The following is a 15,412-nucleotide window of genomic DNA, read 5'->3' on the forward strand; positions in this document are numbered from 1 at the left end:
TCCCGTTGAATCACTCGCGGCAAGGCCAAAGAGATTACGGGTGTGTACACCTGGTGTGTACAACTCCCCACTTTTGGAACTTTTCTTGAAACTCGTAGACATGCTCAACACTTCCAAAGCGGAGCAGAAAACGGCCTCCAGCGGCCCACAGCATTTCCACGTTCACAACGAAAAAGTCCACAGAGCTTGTGACTCCAACGATGCAGTGTCCCGATCGGGCCTCCAAGGAGACCCACCTATCGGTCCAACTGAACTCCGCGGGGTGGGGTGACGGGCGATCAGAGGAGAACGAGCCATCTAACCTGAGCAAAAAAAAACTACAACACAGATCAATATACTCCACACTGTCTACACACCGTAGCCTACGCTTTCCAAACAACTTTTCATACGTTACCACGTCCATCTACCTCCAATCAGCCCGACAGGCCGCGCATCCATCACCGAATGAAAACGCCAGTCGCCGGAAAACCCTAATAACACTCAAAGAAACATTGTTCACATGTCCAAACACCATATACGTCAGTGATAATTTTTGCCGGTCCAGCGTAAACACGAGAGACCGCCAAAGATTTACTGTCGCACGTCCCCATGTTTCAGATTTACCCAGTAAATCTAATTTATACTCAACCAACCAGAAAGCGAAGTCAAGCTCGTCAGCCCACAAATGAGATTTTAAAAGGTCCAACCTTTTACTGCAGATTTTAAACTATAAAGTCCAGCTTTAAGTTTTTAGACCGAATTGCGTTCTTGCCTCCAAATTCAATTTCCGCAGGAAACCTGTACTGATCAAGCACGAGTCACAGCTCCCGTCAGGCACTCTTTCTCAGCCCGTCAAAGGATAAGCCTTTTCTGGACGGTACTAGAATTCCAGAGCTTTCTCTGGCCGTGCACGGTTAACCTGTTAGGAAAGGACTCGAAACCGATCAGGATTAGGATCCCGGACGAGCCCCCAAATTGTGATGGCAATTTCTAAAATTCCAAAGTTCTATGAAAATGGTAGGTAAGACAGGAAAAATCAATTGCGCAATAAACGGTTTTAATCTTGCTTGCAAGGAGAAAGTATACAGGTTACAAAGTAACGGTGGATAGTTTCTAAATAAAAACATCATTTCGACAGTATTTATTACATAGGAAGAAGGGGTGTGGTAAGATGCTGCCATCTGTTTCATGTCAATCAAACACCTTTCCCTTTGTTCTATCACACACGTCAAATGCTATCTTCCCCCACCTTATCCTTCCTGCAATAATGTTTACCCAAAGGGGCCAACTGACCTTACTGCCCCCTTGCTGTATCTTCTCCTATCCTGTCCTAAAACCCATTGATCTGCATCTGGACAGACAATAGATGTCCCCTATGCAAATACCAGGTCCCACACATTCCTGTACCTATCTTAACAGTGGGACTCAGTCCTTTACTCAGAGAGAATACATTGTGCATAGAAATTTCCACAACAGACCTCCAATGTTGCAGATATTTTTTGACACCCTTCAGATCTGTGCTTCAACTCAATGCTCTATGGAGAATTCCCTGGATTTCTATTTTAGATTTTTTTATACATTTGCAAACATTTCTAAAAACGTGTTTTTGCTTTGTCATTATGGGGTATTGCGTTTAGATTGATAAAAAAATACCATCCATCCATCTTCTTCCGCTTATCCGGGGCCGGGTCGCGGAGGCAGCAGTCTAAGCAGAGATGCCCAGACTTCCCTCACCCTAGACACTTCCTCCAGCTCTTCCGGGGTGACACCAAGGCATTCCCAGGCCAGCCGGGAGACATAGTCCCTCTAGCGTGTCCTAGGTCTTCCCCGGGGTCTCCTCCTGGTGGGACAGGCCTGGAACACCTTCCCAGGAAGGCGTTCAGGAGGCATCCGAAACAGATGCCCAAGCCACCTCAGCTGACCCCTCTTGATGTGGAGGAGCAGCGGCTCTACTCTGAGCTCCTCCCGGGTGACCAAGCTTTTCACCCTATCTCTAAGGGATCGCCCAGCCAACCTGCGGAGAAAACTCATTTCAGCCGCCTGTATCCGGGATCTTGTCCTTTCGGTCATGACGCAAAGCTCATGACCATAGGTGTGAGTAGGAACATAGATTGACCGGGAAAATCGAGAGCTTCGCCTTGCGGCTCAGCTCTTTCTTCACCACGACAGACCGATACATCGACCGCATTACTGCAGAAGCTTCACCGATCTGTCTGTCAATCTCCCGTTCCATCCTTCCCTCACTAGATACCTAAACTCCTCCACCTGAGGCAGGATCTCTCTACCAACCTGAAGTGGGCAAGCCACCCTTTTCCGACAGAGGACCATGGCCTCGGATTTGGAGGTACTGATTTTCATCCCCACCGCTTCACACTCAGCTGCAAACCGTCCCAGTGCATGCTGAAGGTCCTGGTTTGAAGGGGCCGACACGACAACATCATCCGCAAAGAGCAGAGACGAAATCATGTGGTCCCCAAACCTGACACCCTCTGGCCCCTGGCTGCGCCTAGAAATTCTGTCCATAAAAATTACGAACAGAACCGGCGACAAAGGGCAGCCCTGCCGGAGTCCAACATGCACTGGGAACAAGTCTGACTTACTGCCGGCAATGCGGACCAAGCTCCTGCTTTGGTCGTACAGGGACCTGACAGCCCTTAGCAAAGGACCCAGGACCCCATATTCCCGAAGCACCCTCCACAGGATGCCGTGAGGGACACAGTCGAATCCCTTCTCCAAATCCACAAAACACATGTGGATTGGTTGGGCAAACTCATATGAACCCTCCAGCACCCCGTAGAGGGTATAGAGCTGGTCCAGGGTTCCAAGGCCCGGACGAAAACCACACTGTTCCTCCTGATCCGAGGTTCTACTATCGGCCGTATTCTCCTCTCCAGTACCCTGGCATAGACTTTCCCGGGGAGGCTGAGAAGTGTGATCTCCCTGTAGTTGGAACACACCCTTCAGTCCCCCTTCTTAAAAAAATCAGTAATTTTATAACAAGGCTGTAACATAACAAAACGTGTAAAAAGTGAAGGGGCCTCAACACTTTCCAAATGCACACACACAATTATTAATTTCAGTCTTTCACAAATTCAAATGGGCGTGCAGAGACACATCCACATGTACAGCATATGCTTAGCCATTCAATGCCATATATACAGCCCCGGAAAAAATTAAGAGACCACTCCACCTTTTTCTTTCGTTTCCAAAAAAGTTGAAAAGGAAGGTTTTGAGTGAGGAACAGAAGGGGTCAAATTAAGATTGCTTTTAACTAGAGTTGTTAAACTGGAGTGGCTCCGTAAGAAGCATCTCAAGGTCCTGGAGTGGCCTAGCCAGTGTCCAGACCTGAACCCAATAGAAAATCTTTGGAGGGAGCTGAAAGTCCGTATTGCCCAGCAACAGCCCCGAAACCTGAAGGATCTGGAGAAGGTCTATATGGAGGAGTGGGCCAAAATCCCTGCTGCAGTGTGTGTAAACCTGGTCAAGAACTACAGGTTTGATCTCTGTAATTGCAAACAAAGGTATCTGTACCAAATATTAAGTTATGCTTTTCTGATGTATCAAATACTTATGTCATGCAATAAAATGCAAAAAATTACAGACTTCTACATGTTTTGTAAGTGGGAAAACCTGCAAAATCGGGCTGTGTTTTAAATACTTGTTCTCCCCACTGTATGTTAATTTCTTGTTAGTGTATACACAAGGCATATGAACATACAGTGGGCCTGAGGATAGATACAAATCTGTAAATATTTTTATAATTAGCAATTTTGTTTTTATTGATTTAATATTTTTTTGTCTTAATTGTAAACTATCTTGCAATTCGATTTATTCTGCTTATATTGGAAAAAGGAGGGTTAATATCCAAGAAAAAATAATATCCAAGAAGATTTTTTCTAGCTGTGCTAAAGGCTCATTGGCTAGACCCCCAGGCTTTGATTAGAAAGCACCAGCCATCGTCATTGACATTGACTTCAATTAGAGAAGAATTTAGGAATGACAGTAGGATCAAACAATCACAAATTGTCTTGTAATAGGTTGGACAATTGTGTGATGCATGAATCCCTAAGTCAGAGCTAATAGTGAGCCTTATCTTGTTTTCTCACGCTTGAGCCTAGCTAGCTGGCTAGCTTTCTGAAGTGAGTGTAGGTAAAGATGGCCCTCTCAGCCCTGGCTTTGATCTCATTTGAAAAATAACTTTTTTCAGATTCAAAATCAAAAGTCAAGCTACATGAACCTCCCATAATCCATTTCATTATGAAGGACGGGTGAATGGACTTCGTTTTTAAATGATAATCATAATGGTGAGGGACTTTCTGTTTTTATCTACAGCTTGCTTTTTGTTGCTATCTCGTTTGTATCATTTTGAATACAATGTGTAAAATATAATTTAAACTTTAGAACACTGGTTGTGTGGTAAAAACAAAGGTAATGACATTGCAATCAGAAGTACTGGGTACATGACATTTCTTGTGGTGAATTTTGTGTTTGTTTCATGCTGGACATCGAATATAGCTCAACTATTTCCTCTTCGACAGCATATTGTATACTGTCAGTGGTCTTGAAACAATGTGAGTAGCTGTCTGATTGAAATTATTCCGCCACTATTTGAATTACTGTTTTGGCAAATGTTTCTTTGCAACGATCCAACTGTATTTTCTTCTAACATGTTTCCTTGCTATTGATATTTGCAACCGTTGTGTACGTTTGCTGCTTCTGTGAGCCACATAGCTTAGGACCATTTGACTCTGTCATCAAAGAATTGCTTCTCCTACATAGATATGCAAAAGAAAGGTCTCAATTCATGCTCTGTATACACAGACATCCGAGTTCTCAATCTATATGTATAACCAGATTACTTTGAAATTCAGATGCTATTTCTACAAATAAATAAATTAATGTTTTCTCATTCGCTTGTTTCTCAATGGCCATTCATAGTCACTGTAAAAAGCCCAAGATAAAACTTTGGTCATTCATAGTCGCTGTAAAAAGCCCAAGATAAAACTTTGGTCATCATGCCTGTCTCAGCGAAACAAGGATCATTAAAAATTAACTTGAACGGGATGGCCCACCAATGCAGTGCATTTCCTCCACCAGATTTCACAGTGGGTGTGAGACACTGTGGCTTGTAGGCCTCTCCAGGTCTCTGTCTAACCATTAGACGACCAGGTGTTGGGCAAAGCTGAACATTTTACTCATCAGAGAAGATGACCTTACTCCATTCCACTATGTTCCACTCCTTATGGTCTTTTGCACGACTTCAGCCCTGCTCCTAGGAGCCGTTTCGAGCCGTCCTCGCCGTGCACCCCAGCTGCTCTTTGACATTATTTTTGTAGGTCACTTGATGTCATCCTACAGTTGTTGATTGACATTCGAATGAGTTGATGGTCATCTCAAACATTGGACAGTCGTTTTTGTCCTCTGCCAGTCTATAGCTTTGTTGTCCCCAATGTCAGTTGCTTGACCTTGTTCTTAATGAAGCGCCATGAGCTTTTCTTTTCAACTCTTTTGTCATGCTAATAGGTATTTTTTTATTCAAATTGCCTTTGAGGTACTACTTGCAGTGTTTTTGCCATCCAGCTGGTCCTATTGCAAGAGGATAGTGATAACCACAGCTGTGGTTTTTATACTTTTCCTTGTTAAATTAGATTTGGTTCAGGTAATCACCTAATCAGTACCTCATTAAGTAAATGAGGAGTGCCTGTGTTGGAATTTAACAGCCACTGGAATGGAATGGCTGCCATACATGTAGACATGCTGATTAAGGAAAAATGAGGAGTGGTCTTTTAATTTTTTCCAGAGCTTTATCATTAAAACATGATGACGAGGCAAATGTACTGACTGTGATTTTTTATTTCTGTTTCAACACATATATACTACTGTTCAAAAGTGTGTGGTCACTTAGAAATGTTCTTGTTTATGAAAGAAAAGCACCTCTGAAAGTAAACATTGAAGGAGTGACTCCAGAATGCTGGCCTTCCAGGCAGAGTTGCAAAGAAAAAGCCATATCTCAGTGTTCTGACTCTTATCAGTGTCAGTGCTTTGATAATGTTAAATAGCGACATCTGGTGGTTTTTGGAGTCATTGCGCTTGTAAAGAGATCATCAACAGGTGTACATGTAAAACTGAATGCTCCACCTCAAGTGTTATTTGTCTATCCTTGGAATAGATCCATCAGTGAGTATGATCGCTCAGTTGTTTAAGTATTTAAAATATGTGTAGACGTTCTACTACTGTTGTTTAAAAGCATTTATTTTTAGTGAAAATCGGGTTAATGCTAATCGCGATGCTAACCGCTAGCATAGATTTAGCTGGGCTTTATATACAGAGTTAGCAGGCTGTTAAGCCTCCTTTATCATTATTCATTTGCCTGTGTTTTTATTTAGCCAATTTATAATTGTTCTTCGAGTGAATCATATGGTAATATGTGCTGTGGTTATTATATTTATGTTGATATTGCACATATTTGACTGTAACATTTTATTTTATATTGTATTGCAGTTTTACAAAAAAGAAAACAATCAAGACTTCAGTAAAGAAAACACTCAACCTGGAGTTAAGCCTACTGAGTCTTATTGTTGATGTTCGCTATCTGTCTAACAATACAGTGACGTATCTGCCAGGACAGAATACTCAGACTGGCCAATAAAAAGAAAAGATTAAGATGGGCAAAATAACAGAGACACTTGAAAGAGCTCAGCCTAGAAGGCCAGCATCCCGGAGTCGCTTCTTCACTGTGCATGTTGAGACAGCAGTTTTGCAGATACTATTTATTGAAGATGCCAGTTGAAGACCTGTGAGGCCTCTGTTTCTCAAACTAGACACTCCAATGTACAGTATCTCACAAAAGTGAGTACACCCTTCACATATTTGATTATATATTTTCATGTGACAACACTGAAGAAATAACACTTTACTACAATTTAAGTAGTGAGTGTACTGCTTGTATAACAGTGTAAATTTATTTAACACTAGAACAGGTAGTAATAATAATTGCAGATTTTCAAGTTTAGTTATGATTATATTTGCTAATGATTATTTCAGATGGCGGTGTGTGGTTGCCTTTCGTAGCATTGCACATTTTTATTTTATTTGTATTATCCAGTGTAGTTTAGAGTTGTTTTTATGGTGTTAATTTTTCAGAGTTAAAAAGTTTTGATTCTGGTGTTGATTTGAGTGGCATCAACACTTCCAGAGTGAATTAGTGGTCGGAGTCAGTGTAATTACAGCGAGTTGACATAATTGACACTGGTGATGAGTTGATCTGATTTCCGGTTCTTGCACATCATTTCCTTTTTGATTAATGGCGGATGACCACGAGGAGAGGAGAGTTCAAACAGGTATAATTTTTAATAACCACTTAAGTTATTACCAATTTTCATGTTTAATGTTTCTCACAATTCAGAATAATGTTAGTAGTACGTTTCTCAACATTGCCTGAGTGCTAACTTTATTTCCTCTCATGTACGACGACAGACCATCGATAGGATCTCGCGGCCGTTTTGCTAGTTCGCTGGCAAACTGAGGTAAGAGTCACAAAGTAAATTTTAGTTAGCAGTTTTGAATAAGTTTTCTTATATCTTAGAATCTCCATCCATCCATCATCTTTCGCTTATCCGGGGCCGGGTCGCGGGAGCAGCAGTCTAAGCAGGGATGCCCAGACTTCCCTCTCCCCAGACACTTCCTCTAGTTCTTCCAGGGGGACACCGAGGCGTTCCCAGGCCAGCCGGGAGACATAGTCCCTCCAGCGTGTCCTAGGTCTTCCCCGGGGTCTCCTCCCGGTGGGACGGAACCGGAACACCTTCCCAGGAAGGCGTTCCGGAGGCATCCGAAACAGATGCCCAAGCCACCTCAGCTGACCCCTCTCGATGTGGAGGAGCAGCGGCTCTACTCTAAGCTCCTCCCGGGTGACCGAGCTTCTCACCCTATCTCTAAGGGATCGCCCGGCCACCCTGCGGAGAAAGCTCATTTCGGCCGCCTGTATCCGGGATCTTGTCCTTTCGGTCATGACCCAAAGCTCATGACCATAGGTGAGAGTAGGAACATATATTGACCTAGTAAATCGATAGCTTCGCCTTGCTGCTCAGCTCTTTCTTCACCACGACAGACCGATACATCGACTGCATTACTGCAGAAGCTGCACCGATCTGTCTGTCAATCTCCCGTTCCATCCTTCCCTCACTCGTGAACAAGACCCCTAGATACTTAAACTCCTCCACTTGAGGCAGGCACTCTCCACCAACCTGAAGTGGGCAAGCCACCCTTTTCCGACTGAGGACCATGGCCTCGGATTTGGAGGTACTGATTCTCATCCCCACCGCTTCACACTCGGCTGCAAACCGTCCCAGTGCATGCTGAAGGTCCTGGTTAGAAGGGGACAACACAACAACATCATCTGCAAAGAGCAGAGATTAAATTGTGTGGTCCCCAAACCTGACACCCTCCGGGCCCTGGCTGCGCCTAGAAATTCTGTCCATAAAAATTACGAACAGAACCGGCGACAAAAGGCAGCCCTGCCGGAGTCCAACATGCACTGGGAACAAGTCTGACTTACTGCCGGCAATGCGGACCAAGCTCCTGCTTCGGTCGTACAGGGACCTGACAGCCCTTAGCAAAGGACCCAGGACCCCATATTCCCGAAGCACCGTCCACAAGATGCCACGAGGGACACAGTCGAATGCCTTCTCCAAATCCACAAAACACATGTGGATTGGTTGGGCAAACTCCCATGAACCCTCCAACACCCCGTAGAGGGTATAGAGCTTGTCCAGTGTTCCATGGCCCGGACGAAAACCACACTGTTCCTCCTGAATCTGAGGTTCTACTATCGGCCTTATTCTCCTCTCCAGTACCCTGGCATAGACTTTCCCGGGGAGGCTGAGAAGTGTTACGCCATCTAATTAGTAAAGGGCAGCACAGCACTGGGCCTTGAAAGTTGCAATTATGTAGCTGCCTATGGATGGTTCAGAAAGCTCTGATTCCATCAGAAATATCTGAAATGGATAGTTCGGCCAAAAATTTTGTTTAACCCATGATTTACTCACCCTCATGCCGTTTGAGATACATATGTCAATCATTTTTCAGATGAACACATCTTCAGTTATTTAAAAAAAATGTCTTGGATCTTTCAGTGGTTATAATAAGTTATAAGGGGCCACCTCCAAGTCCCAAAAATGTAAATGCTTCCTTCCCAAAAGTATTCCATCCGGCTTCAGGGGGATAAACGAAGGCCTTCCGAGGGTAATCCGTGCGGTTTTGTCGTAAAAATACAAATAGACATATTTAAAACTTTAAAATGGAAAATAACTGGCTTCCGGTAGTGGTTGACGGACGTTCACAGGAGATGGGTCCTGGAGTACGACGTAGCGTAGGAAGCGTTGTGACGTGAAACGAACGTGACAGCGCAGAGAGCAAAATAAAACTCTGTTTGATACCTGCACCTGTTTTGTATGTTTTAAGGATAAGAACCATTGTTATTGCCATATTGTTTGTACATGAATATATGTTCAATAAAAATTTTTAACTCTGTTCGTTCCACGTCACAACGCTTCCTACGCTACGTCCTACGTCATACTCCAGGATCCAGCTTCCGTGAACAGTTACCGGAAGCCAGTTATTTTGCTTTATAAAGTTTTAAATATGTATATTTTTACAACAAAACCGCACGGATTACCCTCGGAAGGCCTTCGTTTATCCCCCTGGAGCCGGATGGATTACCTTTGTGAAGGATGCATGCACATTTTTGGGACTTAAAGGAGGTGGACCCCATAACTTGTCATTATAACCACTGAAAGATCTAAGACATTTTCTAAAATAACTGAAAATGTGTTTGTCTGAAAAATTTTTGGATCTCAAACGGCCATGGTGAGTAAATCATGGGTTTAATATAATTTTTGGCCAAACTATCTGCCTTTCCGAAGATAAATGGATGCATTAAGTAATGTGGGTGAGTAATTATGACATTTTAAATTTTTTGTTAAACTAACCCTTTAATTTTTATTTGTGATGGAAAATGATTGCTTCAGAAGAACATTAGATTTTGTTTGATTTAATGCCTTTAAAGAAAACATTAAAATTATGTTTACTTTTTTTCTGTCAAGAGTTTTCACCGACAAGAACCTCAACCCCCAGCACATGCAACGACACTCTTTCACACTCTTCAACTGACCATGAAGAACCCGAGAGCGCAGTGGAAAATCAAACAGCAATGGTCAGCAACCGTTTTAACATAGACGCTGAACAGGCAAAATGGGTATGTATGCATGTTTTTCCTTATGGTTAACTTCTCCCTATATTTTCACCATTTTATTAGTCTTCATGTGTTCAACTCTATTGTGGTCAATGTTTAATCAGTCTGTCCAAGATGCACTGGAAAAAAAAAAACTGGAAAAAAAACTTTAAAGCACAGCACCAGACTTCAGCTTGTTAATATTGTTGTCAGTCACATGACAGAAATTCATGGGTAAGACTTTAAAGCACAAATGCAATAAAACACACAGCTGTCAATTGATGTAGAAAACAAGACTGTTGACCATGACCATATATATATATATATATATATATATATATATATATATATATATATATATTTATTTTTTTAAATTGCAGGAGGATCCCCACCCGCAAACAGCGGGAAACTTATGCTTTGGACATTATTTCTCTCTTTCCCTTCCTCAGCAAAGGGCTATGTAAGAATCGTTTGTATTGATGTACTTGAAACACAAGTACATCAATGTTATATGCTCCTTTTTTTGTGGCATGTAATAGAAGTGTCTATTATTATAAATTGTATATAACATAATGACATTATTTGTTCAGATTAGTGTTCTAGTCTTTTTTGACAGGAGCATTTCTACGATCCGGAAAAGGGAACGGGGTTCATCTCCTGGCGCCTTAAAACTTTGTCGAGGAAATATCCAAAACGTGTTCGCTTAGAGATGACTGAAAGTAGAGGACCAAGTCGACGAAGGAGGATAGAAGATGTGCAACAACTTGAAGGAGATGCATGCAGAGAGGCAATTTCTTTCCTTGTCCACACAGCTGATGAAACTGAAGTAATGCAGAAGATGAAGGAAACTTTTAAGCATAAACAAGAACTGGTCCATAATCCTGACTGATCAGCTGACGTCCTTGATGTTTTCCCAAGATATTTGGATGTAAAAGGATTGGTAAATAAAACTTTTATTCCACTTTTCAAAGATTGTTTTAAGTGTATTTTAGAAATGCCTGCTTTTGTTTAATCTTTAACATAATTGCTACTTTGAGTTATATGTTCATATATTTATCACTCTTGCTCGTACATGCCTTTCAGACATAGTGATAGACTAAGAAATCATGAATGTGTATTTACTTGAATTCTTTCAAAGTCTATCAAAGCATGCACACTATCCATTTTGGTGGTAAAGGATAAAAAAAAGTCCCAAGTAACCTCTCACAAATCTTGTTAATATGCTTTGTCATTAGATAAATCAGGACTTTGCTCTGCTGTTCAATGCTGAAACATTGATGATGATGGGGAGTATATTGTACCTTCCTTTGTGTTGGTGTAATTGTTTAATCTGTTGTTGAAAATATAATGTCAAACTGTTACAGCGTTTTGATTTATTTAATTGAATGCACATTGCACATGTTTTTTTAGTCAAAATACCAATTTCACTTAAGCAGGGTTTGTGTGAACACTATAAGTGTGGAAATAAATCTCTTGGTGTTGAGATATTGACACACCTAGTGTCATTTCAACACTAACTTGGTTTAAATGAGGGGGGTGAAACACTAATGGTGTTAACGGTGAACACTTACAGTGTTGTTTTTACACTAAGCAAGTGTAAAAAAAAGTAACACTATTTAAAGTGTTATTTTAACTCTATTTAGTGTGGACCTATATAAACTCAGAAAAAGTGTTAATTTCAACACCAAGCAGCGATCATTCCGCTTGGGAAGGAGACGTGTTCTCCTTCCAGCAAAGGACCTTGTGAAGATGCTGGAGGAAACAAGTACAAAAGTATCCATATCTACAGTAAAACAAGTCCTATATTGACATAACCTGAAAGGCCACTCAGCAAGGAAGAAGCCACTGCTCCAAAACTGCCATAAAGAAGCCTGACTGCAGGTTGCAACTGCACACAGTGACAAAGATCATACTTTTTGGAGAAAATGTCATCTGGTCTGTTTGCACACCCCGCCCCTTGCCGAGACCACCAGTGTAGGGTTGTGTATGGATAATGCAAGGAACATGGATTGGATTTGCTTGTGATAATGAGAGCAGCTGCAACATGAATTGCTACAATGTATCAGTGCGTCTGATCAATGTGACTGTAATACCTGAAACCCTGTTGAATTATGGACATTGCAGACGTTTATGTCTTATTGTGAAACTGCCACGGCTGATGAAAATGAGCAAACGCTTCTTGTAAACACAACTGATATCTTCATGACAGAAGAAGGATTGACAAAGCTGATTGGCTCACAAAGAGCTAAGCTTGGTGCATTGACAAGAAAAATGAATGAAAGCACTGCTGTCATTAAGAAAGCTGGATGTCTTGACCAAGTTGACAAAAATGCGGAAACAACACAAATTTTAAACTGAAGGAATTCACAGAACTTCACAATTCCGTGCAAAAGCTACTGTCTGGGAAGGAAAGGTTGTATGACAATGCGGATTAGTATGTGCCAAAAATGGGGAGGTTTGCGGCATTCCTCAAAGATGCACATAAATGGAAAGTGGACGCTTTTATTGTGTTGCATGAGGATGTGCAACCCGAGGAGAGCATTTATTTAAGACTTTAAAACATATTGGAAAATGGCCAAAATCGAATATGTAAATATATGTATTAAATATATGGCCATATATTAGTAATACATATAATACATTTATTAGTATATGTTTAAAAAATATATAGGCACATATTAAAAACATGTTTTTGAAATATATGTCAATATATAATACTTCTGTGTGGGTCAAAGTGTGGCTCATGCGAAAGGACTCAAAGTTTGGAAAAGAAGAAGTTGAGCTATAATCAGAGCTGCAAGCTAAAAGGGAATAAATTAAATTGGAAAATTAAATTGCAGAATCCACTGCCAAGTTGAAGGTATGGGATAAATATAGAGACCACATAGTTTTATCGCAGGTCAGTGTAAACACACTAACTGACGGCATAAATGCTTATGCAGAGGCAACGTCTAGGGCTCAAAGAACTTTGGAAAGGTTCATTCCCTCAAACCCTAGAGTTCTGTAGCAACAGACCTTCAAACAAACTAGGATAGCACAAACCAGAAATTATTATCTTACTTGTACATATCCAGAGTGGTCACCAGCAGAAGTTAACAAGGCCAATAGATGGCGCCATATGCACTGAAACTGGTGCTGACAATGGAAATCAAAGAACCAATATTAATGAGAGCAATCAAAGGATTATTTTTGTGTTCTAAAAAAGCAAAAAGAGGTGACTGATCTTTTTTTGAAACAACAATAACTCTCTTTACTTCTTGTAAGAGAGATACTAGTGTTTTCAGGTGATCCCTTGCTTTACCAATCCTTCATCAGAGCTTTTGATTATGGCATTGACAGCAAAGCTGTCAAACTGTAGTACCTAGAACAGTATACCAGTGTACAACCGAGAGACCTTGTTTGCAGCTGTTTATATGCAGACACTGCAAGAGGGTAGATGGAAGCAAGGAGGCTCCTAAAGCAACATTTTGGTAATGGTAAAGGAATCACTGCTGCCTACATGGAAAAATGTCTGGGCTGGTCCATGCTTATGCATTGTTTTTCAGAAGTTGTCTTAATGCAATGCAAGATATCCAGTACGTGACCGAGATCCAGTACGTCACCATCCAACGTGAGAACCATTATCTCCAAACTACCATTCAAAATCAGGGACAGCTGGAGATCCGCTGCATGTGACATTGAATTGGACACTGGTTAAAACAGCAAGTTTCAAAGACTTGGTGAGTTTCACCGAAAGGCAGGCAAAGATAACTGCATATCCCATATTTGGGAATATTCAAGACTCTCTTACTGGTAACAAATATGTTCCAAAGACCATAGTTTCAGATACCAAACTTTGACCTCTGCTATAACCTACAGTAATAGCAGAGGTCAACCTGTCCAAATCTGTATGGGCTGACACAATTTTTATAATTTGGGCTCTCTACACCACCAGAATGGATTTGAAATTTAACAACCCGAGATGCAACTGAAGTGCAGATTTTCAGCTTTAATTCAAGGGGTTGAACAAAAATATCATATGAAACGTTTAGGAATTGCAACAATTTTCATACACAGTCCCCTTATTTCAGGGGCTCAAATATAATTGGACAAATTAACACAATCAAACATAAAATAATCCTTTGCAGGCAATGACTGCTTTAAGTCTGGAACGCATGGACATCACCAAATGCTGGGTTTCCTCCTTTGTGATGCTTTGCCAGGCCTTTACTGCTGCTGTCTTCAGTTGTTGTTTGTTCGTGGGTCTTTCTGCGTTTTGTCTTCAACAAGTGAAATGCATGCTCGATCGGATTGAGATCAGGTGATTGATTTGGCCATTGCAGAATATTCTGCTTCTTTGCCTTAAAAAACTCCTGGGTTGCTTTCGAAGTAAGTTTTGGGGCATTTTCCATCTGTAAAGTGAAACCCCATCCAATCAACATCACTGCATTTTGCTGAATCTGTGTAGACAATATATACCTATACACTTCAGAATTAATCTGTCTTCTGTCATATCATTAAACACTAGTGCCCAGTGCCATTGGAAGCCATGCATGCCAATGCCATCACACTGCCTCCACCGTGTTTTGCAGATGTTGTGGTATACTTCAGATCATGAGCCGTTCCAAGCCATCTCCATACTTTTTTCTTCGAAGGCTGTTCCAGAACTGGGCTGGCTTTTTTAGATGTTTTTTGGCAAGTCTAATCTGGCCTTTCTATTCTTGAGGCTTATGAATGGTTTGCAACTTGTGGTGAACCCTCTGTATTTGCTCCTTGAAAAAATTAAGAGACCACTGCACCTTTTTCTTTCCAAAAAGAAAGATTTGAGTGAGGAACAGAAGCGTTCAATTTGCAGTGGTCTCTTAATTTTAACCTTGTATTCCTCATTCAAAACCTTCCTTTTCGACTTTTTGCCGGCTAAGAAGAGCAAATGTATCTAACTGAGTGTGTGAGTGACTGACTGACTGGACTAGACGTACAGTGTATGCAGTCTTAAGGAAAGCATATACATACAGATGCCAGACGTTTATACACAAAGAGGGTTATACACAGCAGGATATCAAGGATTGGCTATATCTCCGCCAAGTGATGTTGACTAGCATTGATGCAGATGTTGGACTGCTTATAGGAGTCAACGCACAGAAGGTATTGGAACCGTGGACCATCTTCAACAGTCAGGGTAATGGTCGGTATGCAGTAAAGACTCTCGTAGGATGGGTAGTCAAT

General features: G+C 41.4%; 1 long non-coding RNA gene across 1 annotated transcript; it reads left to right on the plus strand.

Annotated features, from left to right (window-relative positions):
• Positions 1 to 6,874: 6,874 nt before the first annotated feature.
• Positions 6,875 to 11,536, plus strand: LOC114839803. The gene is made up of 4 exons (XR_004576104.1): positions 6,875 to 7,319; positions 7,456 to 7,505; positions 10,080 to 10,231; positions 10,588 to 11,536. It is a non-coding gene; the product is annotated as an uncharacterized LOC114839803 (long non-coding RNA).
• The last annotated feature ends 3,876 nt before the right edge of the window (positions 11,537 to 15,412 follow it).

Source organism: Esox lucius, chromosome 9 (assembly GCF_011004845.1).
Source record: "Esox lucius isolate fEsoLuc1 chromosome 9, fEsoLuc1.pri, whole genome shotgun sequence".
In the NCBI taxonomy this organism is placed as follows: Eukaryota; Metazoa; Chordata; class Actinopteri; order Esociformes; family Esocidae; genus Esox; species Esox lucius.